Raw genomic sequence first — 10,029 nt, 5'->3', positions numbered from 1 at the left:
TAAAGGGCCCCCACGGTCCTAAAACATCCGCAGACCCACTCACTCTGGGAACCACAGGCAGGGCAACAGCTAGAGAGATGCCAGTCCCATATGGAAGTGGAGAAGAGGGGTACTGGGCAGAGAGGAGCAAAGGGAGAAGAAACTGGGACAACTGTAACAGCATAATCAATAAAATATACTTAAAAAAATAAAATTAACATAACTATCAAAAAATAAATAAAAGCTATGGCTTCAATGAGAAAAGAAACAGAAAAGAAAAATGAGAATAATTAAATGGATTTCCTCCACTAAATCGCTGATGAGAACACAGTCCAGAAAGCATCAGGTCTGACCAAAATACAAGGTTTTATTACCATCACATCAGGGCCCGCCAGTTCTCTCAGCCGTCAGTCCCGGAGAGCCCAGCTCTGCCAGAGAACGGAGATTCTGCTCCTTTGTTCATCAGTTCTTTATCGCCCGCCATCTCCCGAGGCCTGGAGGCGGCATATGGAAACATCTGTGGTACAGCATCATTGCAGTAAATCCCAGCGGGTTTTAGAGGCTGCTGCGTACAGGCGCTGCGCTGCAGGAAAAGTGATTTGGGGGAGAGTCTTCTCCCTGCTTGGTTTGCTGAGTTTATGAATAAGTGAAGGGAAGGCACTCAGTTGAGACTCCCTCCAAGGCCAGGGAGTGCACTTTTGCAGCGTCCACGATACCCTGTTAGATAGTCTCTCCCTGACAAGCGCAGTCACAGAGGCATGGGCTTGGGAACGACCACCTTCCTGCCCCTCAGCACCGACTGTCACCTTCAAGATAGGGAAGCCAACACCCCAAACTGTCAGGAGCCAGGACTCACACTAACATCTCAGGAGGGGACACGATCAAAGACTTGGTGAAGCACTCACCCGTGGAACAGAAAAGAACCACCCACCGGTACAAATGAAGATGCTTTCCTTCTGAACACAAAGGAGGCTGAGAAAAGCCCTCCTTTTTTGGGGGGTGGGTGGATTTTGTGTCCAGTCTAGACAGAATAGGGATCATTTCATACCCAGCCTATCGGGGCCGCAGCGATAGAGGGAAGTGAGAGGGGGCTGACTACCGGGGCCCAGGGCTGCACCTGCCACAGCAGATGCTCTCCACACCGTGACTGCATCGAACATGGCTCACGTTTTCCATGACGGCTGTTCAAAGTGTCACGAGTGTCTGCTCGTGATACAGTCTTTCCTATAAGTCAGCCAGGCATCTCAGCTCACTGCCTGCTGAGCGGCCCGGCACCAAGGAATAGACAAGAGTCGCACGAGGTAACCATGCTCTTCACTCAGCTTTTATTGAATGCAGGTGCACTCAGAGTAGAACATCAACATACTCACACTAACAATGTAAGAGAATTGTAACACACACACACAGCAATCAGTGGGGACCAGAGTCTCAGTCTGCAGGTCTGAGACAGCACAGTGGGCAGAGGAATTGTCAGCGTCTTGTAAGGATCTCCAGAGCCAGGTAGGCGGCAGGGCAGGTGAAGTCCTCAGGCCAGCAGGGCAGAGACTTCGGCAGTTGATGCCAAGGAAGATCAGCATGGCGTGGAGCAGCGCTCTGAGGTGTGGAGCTCGGCTGTCTCTGCAGTGGTCTGGAGCCTGCCTCGGTTATACCTGGAAAGTGGTGTGCTCCGCCCTTCTGGGTTCTTTCAGTAAATGTCTTGGCACCCCTGATGCCAAGTTTGGAGTTTGTCCAAACACCTGTGGGAGTTATAAGGCCAGCTTGACACCCATGCTAGCAAGAGTGGAAATTCCCCAGAAGCCTATCCGTGGGTGGTCCCTCTCTGCAGACATGGCCATTCTGATCACATGAGCAGATATCTTAGCTGTCTCCTTGCCAGATGTGTCTGTTCTGACCATGTGGGTAGATATCTTGTGTCCCCTTGCCAGAGGTTGTCTTAGAGGGACTTCAGCAGTTCTTCGCTGCGACCAAAGCGTCATGGCTTACTAAAAGCCATTTTAGTTGACATGAGTGACTTCACTTTGTTTTATATACTTTATGCTATCTTGATCGGACCGCGGCCATGTTATTGGTCCTGCTCTCCACACAAAGCCACCGGCACCGGGGGAACTAGGCAGAGGATGAGGGTAAACAGAGCCTCGGTGGAGGATTTGTGATGGCTGTGTACTTGAAAAGACATTAGGAAAACGTATCCTCCCAAATGAAAAGAGCACAGAGAAATCGGTGCAGCCTGAGCACATGTGGAGAAACAGTGCCCGGCTTGGGGAACAGCCTTGGGGTGGGGCAGCCTGTCCTTAGAAAAATGAAGTCTGGGAAGCAAGGCTGCCGGGAGGCTGTGGGCCTGGGGACTCCGGCCCCAGGACAGCTCTCTCTGTTAGGGACTGAATGTTTGTGTCCCATCCCCGTGGCCCACCAAATTTGTGTGTTGAAATCTGTTAGTGAACACAGACCCAGGAGAAAATCCCTGTTTGCAAGACCTACCTCTGTAGGCAGAGGACAGGGAAAGAGTGAAGACAGAGGCTGGGCACTCTCATCTGGTCACTGTAGCGTCTCTGAAGAGAAATGTACATACAAGGCACACCTTGGACAGCCACAGGGTGGAATGAATGTCTGCACCTCTTGGCAGGAGCCAGAGAATAGGGTAAGGGGTTGGGGGACAGTCCGTCAATGCCTCCAGGGATGAGAAGTTACTTGACGTGTTTGACAAGGTCAGGACAATGTTCCAGGGACCAGCACCTGGTGAGAGGCAGCAGAGAGGTACTGGTTTATGTTACCGAGCATTGATCATGATCAGATCATCTTCAAGGGGAGGATGGCAAGAAGCAATCTCTCCTCTCCCTTCTGGCCCAGGTTCAGCTCACAGGTCAGATAGCGGCCGTGTCATGGAATAGTCTCTGCTCCCACAAGTCAGAACCCCCAGTGCTAGGTGGGGAGGGGGCGACTAGGAGGTGGGACCTTTGGGAAATGATTAGGTCCTGAGGGTGAAGCCCCCTTGAATGAGGTTTGTGTCTGTATTGTCAGGGTTGCCCAGAGAAACAGAACCCACAGGAGATACACAGTGATCCCCTCACTTATCGCGGGTATTACGTTCTAGATGGCCCCTGTGAAGTAGGAACCTTACATTTATTCCACACTCTCAAACCTACATAACTTTAACAACATACGTATACAGCATCGAAAAATCCCGTGATATAGTGAAAAATTCGCGATAAACAATTAAATATATTTTTAAAACTCCCGCGATACAGTGAGGCCATGATAAGTGAGCCGTGATATAGAGAGGGACTGCTGTATATAGGTATGTGAGACTGATTATAGGAGTTCGCCCATGCATTTATGGAGGCCAAGAAGTCCCAAGATCTGCTGTCTGCACGCTAGAGAACCAGAAACGCAGGGCTGTCATTCCGTCTGAGTCCGAAGGCCTGAGACCTGGGGAGGCTGCTAGTGTAAGACCTGGAGTCGGAAGGCCCTCGTGGAACCAGGAGCTCCGATGTCTGAGGGCAGGAGAAGGTGGATGTCCCAGTTCAACAGCAGAGAGAGTTCTCCCTTCCTTCATCTTTTTGTTCCAGTTGAACTCTCAATGGATTGGATGGTGCCCGCCCGCACTGGTGAAGAGCTGATCTCTTTATTTAGTCTACTGAATTAAATGCTAATGCGTCCTCCAGAAACACCCTCATAGACACACTCAGAAATAATGTTTTACCAGCTACCCGGGCATCCCTTAGCCCAGTGAAGCTGATACATAAAATTAACCACTGTGGTGCCGTTAGAAGAAGAGGCAGGAGAGCTTGCTTCCTCTCTCTGCTCTGTGTCTCGTGAAGACACGAGAAGACAGCAGACCAGGAGGAGGGTCCTCATCAGACCAGATCTGCCAGCGCCCTGACCTTGGGCTTCCAGCCTCCAGGACTGAGAAATAAATGTTGGCCCCGGCTGGTGTGGCTCAGTGGATTGAGTGCCAGCCTGCAAACCAAAGGGTCGCCGGTTCGATTCCCAGTCAAGGCACACACCTGGGTTGCAGACCAGGTCTCTAGTTGGGGGCGCACAAGAGGCAACCACACATTGGTGTTTCTCTCTCTCCCTTCCCCTCTCTCTAAAAATAAATAAATAAAATCTTAAAAAAAAAAAAAAAAAGAGAAGAAATCCACGTTTGCTGTTTAAGCCATCCAGTGCTGGGTGATTGGTTATAGCAGCCCAAGCTAAGACACCCCCTGAGGGTCTCTCCGGCAGCCTGGCAGCCCAGGCCCTCCACGGCAGGCAGGGCCCAAACGGCTGTCCCAGCCACACTCCTTGCGCACAGGCCACCGTGGAGCCGGACACGCAGACGCTTCCCGGCCTGCCCACCTTCTCCCACACTGCCTCCCTCACAGTCGTCACCTGGCCACACCCTGTCCATCCTTTCTGGTCTGATGTGGGCCCTGTTTCGGGTGGTCCTGATATTCTACCCCCCTCTCGCTCCGTGCTAATGAAACCCTGACTTGGTTCAATGCCAGTGTGCTCCAGGCAGTGGGCGGTTTTAAGCCAGGGTGTTCAAACTGTAGGACACAGTCCGTCACAAGATCATGGAATCAACTGAATTAATGGATAAAGAGCATTGAAAAACACTAGCAAAAATATCTGAATAAGTCAGAGTGAAGGTACGTATTATTTAACCGAAGTTTACTTTTCAGTGATATATATGTGTGCCCACTGGGTTTCAATGTAAAAGGTTCTTCCTATTGTGGTTCTCCCTCAAACGTTCCTAAAAACACTGGTCTGGGCCAATCAGGTGGCTTCCCGGTCCCCTCTCTCAGCCCTCCACCTGCAGCTAACACCAAAAGGAAAAATTAAAGGTATGAATACACATGTCACTAAAATGAAAACCATATCTAATAAATATATTAAAAGTATTTAATCATGCTTTTAAAACCCCTGTAAGGCTGGCACGGATGGGACAGTCATCCAAGCAGGGCAGGTGAGAGCGTGGAGCTCCGGGGATGCTCACATGCTGCGTCCCTCTGGAAGGCAAGTTCATGACTCACATCCAAGGTCATGTGGCGCTTTTGCCCCAGTAACTCCAGCTCTAGGAATTTATCCTAAAGAAATACTCAGACAAATGCCCAACCAAAGGGAATTGCTTAAATGATGATCTGATCGTACGTGGAATTCTAGTCCATGTAAAGGAAATGAAGCATGTTATATAACCCATCATGTGGCTTTTCACTGAAATATATTTACCTGCAGAAACTTCAGTGTGTGCGTGTGTATATTATCAAAAGCAGCTGGAAAGAAGGAACACGCACCAACTGAGCTGGGGATGTTACAGGCGACCCTCTCCCCACCTCTACATTCATCTGAATAGCCTTCTGACTTCTCTAGAACTAACAGGCATTCACTGAGGATGGAAAATAATAACAGTTTGTAAATTGCGTCGTATTTGCTCTTGCTTGGGGGGGGACGGTATGCTCTCCCCGCCCTCCCTCTCCAGCACGGGGTCCGCAGTGCCGGGCGTATTATGACCGCGTGTTTAGCAAGCACATGCCCGATAGGGTGGGGAGCCCTCCCCTGCCCCGGTCCTGGCACTGCACCGGAACTATCGGAAACCAGGGCCTAGCTTCCTGTTGGTAGAGGACAGCGCGATCCCACCGCACCCACCTTGCCGGATGACGGAGAGCCACGCGGAGACCATTTTCAAAGTGCCGGGGATCCCATAAATCCACGCTGTCAGGCCTCGTGCTGTCGTGGCTCCTTAGGGAGAACAGAAACGGGCATTCAACAATAACCAGCAAAACCAAAGCAATCCATTCGCCATCCAAATTCTAAAAATAGCACTTAGCAATGCCAATCAATGGAGAATTAGAATCATGAGTTTGGGAAATGTCAACCGAGAGGAGGCCAGAAGGAATGGGACAGTCGTCAGCGCTGCGCACTTTTGTTAGAGAACGACTAAAGAGAAACATCCTGTGTGCCGCCGAGGGCTCGCGTGCAGGGCTGTCCTGAGCCCGTGCCCTGCACAGAGGTGAGGACCGGCGCTCCGCCACCCGTGGGACCAGGCGTTACTTCTTGGCCCTGTTCCTACGTGGGTGACTGTGGAGAAAAGAGCCTCCTGAGCCTCGGTTTCGACATCCGTGAAATGGGGACTTGCAGGGACATTGTGCAGATTCATTGAGGGCCTTGTATGATGATTTGTGACGGACGTCTAATAAGTACTGCTTTAAAAATTATTATTATTATTATTATTACTACTACTACTACTATTCCTCCTCTAGTTCTTGCTTCAAGCCACAGCCAGACAGCATCTGATCAGGAATATAGGAGAAAAACAGCCCAAAGCCCAAGTTGCCAGTTATAAGCACAGTCACAGAGATGCCAAGCACAACACGGAATACGGTCAATACTGAAATAACTGTGTGTGGTGTCTAATCACTATGCTGTACACATGAAACTAAAATAATATTGCATGTCAACTGAATTCAGAAGTAAATTAGTTTTTAAAAAAGGAAAAAAACAATCAGCTTGCCCTGGGAGAGAGTTGGACCTGCATGGGACGAAGGTTGGGTGTGCCTCGTCAGGACGCCTTCAAGGGGGGGATCCCATCATCCTGGGACACACCTCATCTTCACGCGTGCTCTCCTTGAAGGAGAGGTGAGCAGTGCACTTACATCCATTATATTTGCAAGGGAATCAATTAAAGATGGAGGGACTCTGCACCCTCATGGCTTGGTGTCCGCTCGCCAACAGCTCCCTCCCGTCTGCAGTTCCCAGCTGGTCCCGACAGTGAGCTCCTGAGCCCAGTTTCCCACTCCTTCTTACCATTTCCCCTCCTGGAAACGTGGCTTCCAGCCTTGGCTCCTGGGCAGATCGCACCTGCCTCTGGGAATCATTGCCGGGGGGTGGCAGACCTGGAGGCCACTCCTCACCACGACCTGCCATCCAGTGAGACAGAGCAAACAGAACATCAGACGCAAATTGGTTCTGCCTGCTCTGCAGTGTCAGCACGGAAGGGACCAAGTCTAGGCTCAATCGTGTGCTGTCTGTGCTGCCCGTGGAGGGTTGGAGGTTCCCGCGGCTGCTGCTGCTCCGCCTTTGGAGGTGACAGCAGAGCGGGGTCAGCCTGCGGGGGGGCATCACGACTCCACGCTGCCTGAGCCGTTTATTCCACAGAGACAGCCCCTCACTAGAGTCCCTCATGTCATGCCAGTGGCCCTGTGACCCACTGTTCACACAGCAGAGACAAGCAGTGCCCTCACTCCTCCTGGCCCCTGGACTCGGGGGATCTATTCCAGACCTTTGTTCCCCACCCTGTGCTTTCACGCTGCAGAACATCCCCGCCCTGTTCCCCAGCACCGCCAAACTTCTGCTAGTAGATTACACTCTGCTCACTCTCCCCCCTCGGCTTTGAACTTGCTGGTCTCTGCCTGAACGAGGTTCCTACTGACATTACTTCTTAGAGGCCTCGCGACCACCCAGTCTCCAAGAAAGCATCGTGTCCCTGTCACACACCCTGTTTTCCCTAAGACACCCATCACTCTCAACACTCAGCGGTTCCCATGTTTATTATCTGGTTCCTGCACTGCAATATGAGCTCGCAAAGAGGAGGAGCCTGTCCGTCCTGTCTGCTGTGCCCTCGTGAGCCAGGGGAGGAACCGCTCCCCAAGGGTGTCGGCGCCCGACGGCACCGCTCACTGGCCTGTGTGGCCTCCCGCCTCCTCCGCTTGGTCTGCTGGTCAGAGCTTCGCAGCATCACGTGCTCCGGGTCTCTGCCCGAGATCCCTGCACGACTAGTCTGAGAGGCCCCGTGGCTGCGGGAGGGGTGGCCGTGAGGGCACAGGAGGCAGAGCACGGCGGCCTGAGGACACCCGGAAGCCCCTGCTCTGATCTATCCCAGCTGCCCGGCCTCGAGCAAACAACATCAGTAAAATGTAGATTTTTAACTTAACTGTAGGCATATGCTAAAGAACTTTGGCCCCAAATTCTACTTTTGTCTCTCCGATCGGTACCTCGGGAAAAGCGGACGGAGTTGTTTTTGCCGCTGTAATTCTGAGGCTCAAACCTGAACACGCACGTGAATCTCCTGGAAGGCTGCGGCAGCAGGTGGCCGGCCCCGCTCCCAGTTTCTGATGCAGTGGGTCTGGGTGGGGGACAGGAGCCTATCTGCACTTCCACCACGTTCCCCAATGGTGGGATGCTGCTGGTCCAGGGCCACACGTCGGGGACCACTAGTCTAGGCTACGAGGCAGCAGGCCGTGATGGTCAACCCAACTTAGATTGGTATGGTGCTCCAGCACCCACGAACCGAGTTTCAGGTGCGTTCTTACTTGCTTCTCCTCAAACCCGGGAAAGTGGGTATGACACCCAGTTTACAGATGAGCAGACTGAGGTTTGCAGGCTCTAACACCAGCTGGCCCTCCCGTGCACTTACTCTCTGGAGGGCTAACCATCCTAGACACATGACATGCAAAAGGTCACGCTACCCTGTGTCCCAAAGTCCGATTGCTCTGTTAAGACTAATGGCAGCTGCCTCCTGGAGGGGTCTGCTGGCCCGGGCTTCCCCGTCTTCCCACCAGCAGCACACAGCTCGGAGGAGGTGCACACAGGTGTCCCAGTTAGGGAAGGGGTCTGACTTCCTGCTCTGATGTGTGCTACCTGTGTGGTCTTGAACAAGTTTTGTAACACTGGATAGTTTACAAAGTAGTTTTTTCCATCTCCCCTCTCATTTGGTAGTTACAACAACCCAACTTAGAATTCCACTTCAGTGCCCTGGCCGGGGGGCTCAGTTGGTTGCAATGGTGTCCCCTACACCAAAAGGCCGTGGGTTCGGTTCCCGGTCAGGGCACATACCTAGGCTGTGGGTTCCATCCCCGGTCAGGGCGTGTATGGGAGGCAACCGATGGATGTTTCTCTCTCACATCGATCTCTCTCTCTCCGTCTCCTGCTCCCCTGCTCGCTCCAAGATCCATAAAAACATATCCTCAGATGAAGATTAAAAAAAAAAAAAAAACACCCAGCTTTCACTTAAGCTCCCCCCCATTGCCTACAGGGTGAAGTCCAGGATTCTTGGTAAGGCATTAAAAGCTCTCAAAGATCTAGCCCCTGCCCCTCCTCCAATTTCCCCTGGAACAAAGCTGTTCCTTCCTGGGTTCTCAGCCCTCAGACACGCACGCGTGAGGGGGTGAAGCCCTGTGCTGCAGCCACACTGCGCTCCTTCTCCCTCATTCGTTTCTGGCTGCCCGTCCTTTCCCTTCTTACCCATTTAATTATTTTTAAGATTTCATTTTTATAGAGGGGAAGGGAGGGAGAGAGGGAGAGAAACATCAACATGTGAGATACATAGATCGGTTGCCTCTCACATGTGCCCAACTGGGGACCTAGCCTGCAACCCAGGCATGTGCCCTGACCGGGAATCGAACCAGCGACCTTTCGGTTCACAGGCCGCATTCCATCCACTGAGCCACAGCAGCCAGGGCTCCACTCTTTTTAAAGGCAGCCCAGGTGCACATTCTCCACAATGGCTCCCATGCTTATTTGTCCCACAAATACTGGCTGCCGCCACGTGCCAGGAAATGCACGTGATGCTAAGGCTCTGTACAAGATGCTAGCGGTGAACATGGTGGAACCCATGGGAATCAGATGTTCCACTACAACCAGGACTTACGTTTATGGTAGCGCTTATCCCACGGGGCTGTGATCACCCAGTTTAACTGTCGATGCCCGCCCTAGACTATAGATACTTTGTGAGCAGAGCGCATAGCTGTTTCATTTCTGTGCTTTGCACGGTGACTGCATAATTAATATTGATGCATTTCTTTTTTTTGTATTTCACTTACCTCATTAACCCTGACTTTCCAGTTATTTCTGACTTTCCCTAGTATTTATGTTCCTGTGTAGGCATATCTAAAATGAAATGAGAACACAGTTATTGGAAATAATTGCCGTTTCAAAAATAACAACCCACTTTGCAAGGGATTCACCCTCCAAGAGCTGACGCTTTCTGTCCTTCTGCAACTATCCTCTTACGTAGGCACTGAGTGTACTTTCAGGACCCCCTTAGTTTCCTCACCTGCCAAAGAGAAATGT

The 10,029-nt window shown here is 51.6% G+C and overlaps 1 long non-coding RNA gene across 2 annotated transcripts; it reads right to left on the bottom strand.

Moving 5' to 3' along the window:
* Positions 1 to 1,295: 1,295 nt before the first annotated feature.
* Positions 1,296 to 8,894, bottom strand: LOC150020334 (uncharacterized). Of its 2 annotated transcripts, none has more exons than XR_016509345.1 (4): positions 8,794 to 8,894; positions 5,608 to 5,700; positions 2,458 to 2,712; positions 1,296 to 1,715 (listed from the first exon to the last, which is right to left on the bottom strand). It is a non-coding gene; the product is annotated as an uncharacterized LOC150020334 (long non-coding RNA). The 2 variants fall into 2 exon arrangements; XR_016509346.1 differs by lacking the exon at positions 8,794 to 8,894 and adding an exon at positions 6,766 to 6,871.
* Between the last annotated feature and the right edge of the window lie 1,135 nt (positions 8,895 to 10,029).

This window comes from Furipterus horrens, unplaced genomic scaffold (genome assembly GCF_987537825.1).
Source record: "Furipterus horrens unplaced genomic scaffold, mFurHor1.1.pri manual_scaffold_2, whole genome shotgun sequence".
Lineage (NCBI taxonomy): Eukaryota > Metazoa > Chordata > Mammalia > Chiroptera > Furipteridae > Furipterus > Furipterus horrens.
This window is presented reverse-complemented; position numbering and strand designations above follow the sequence as displayed.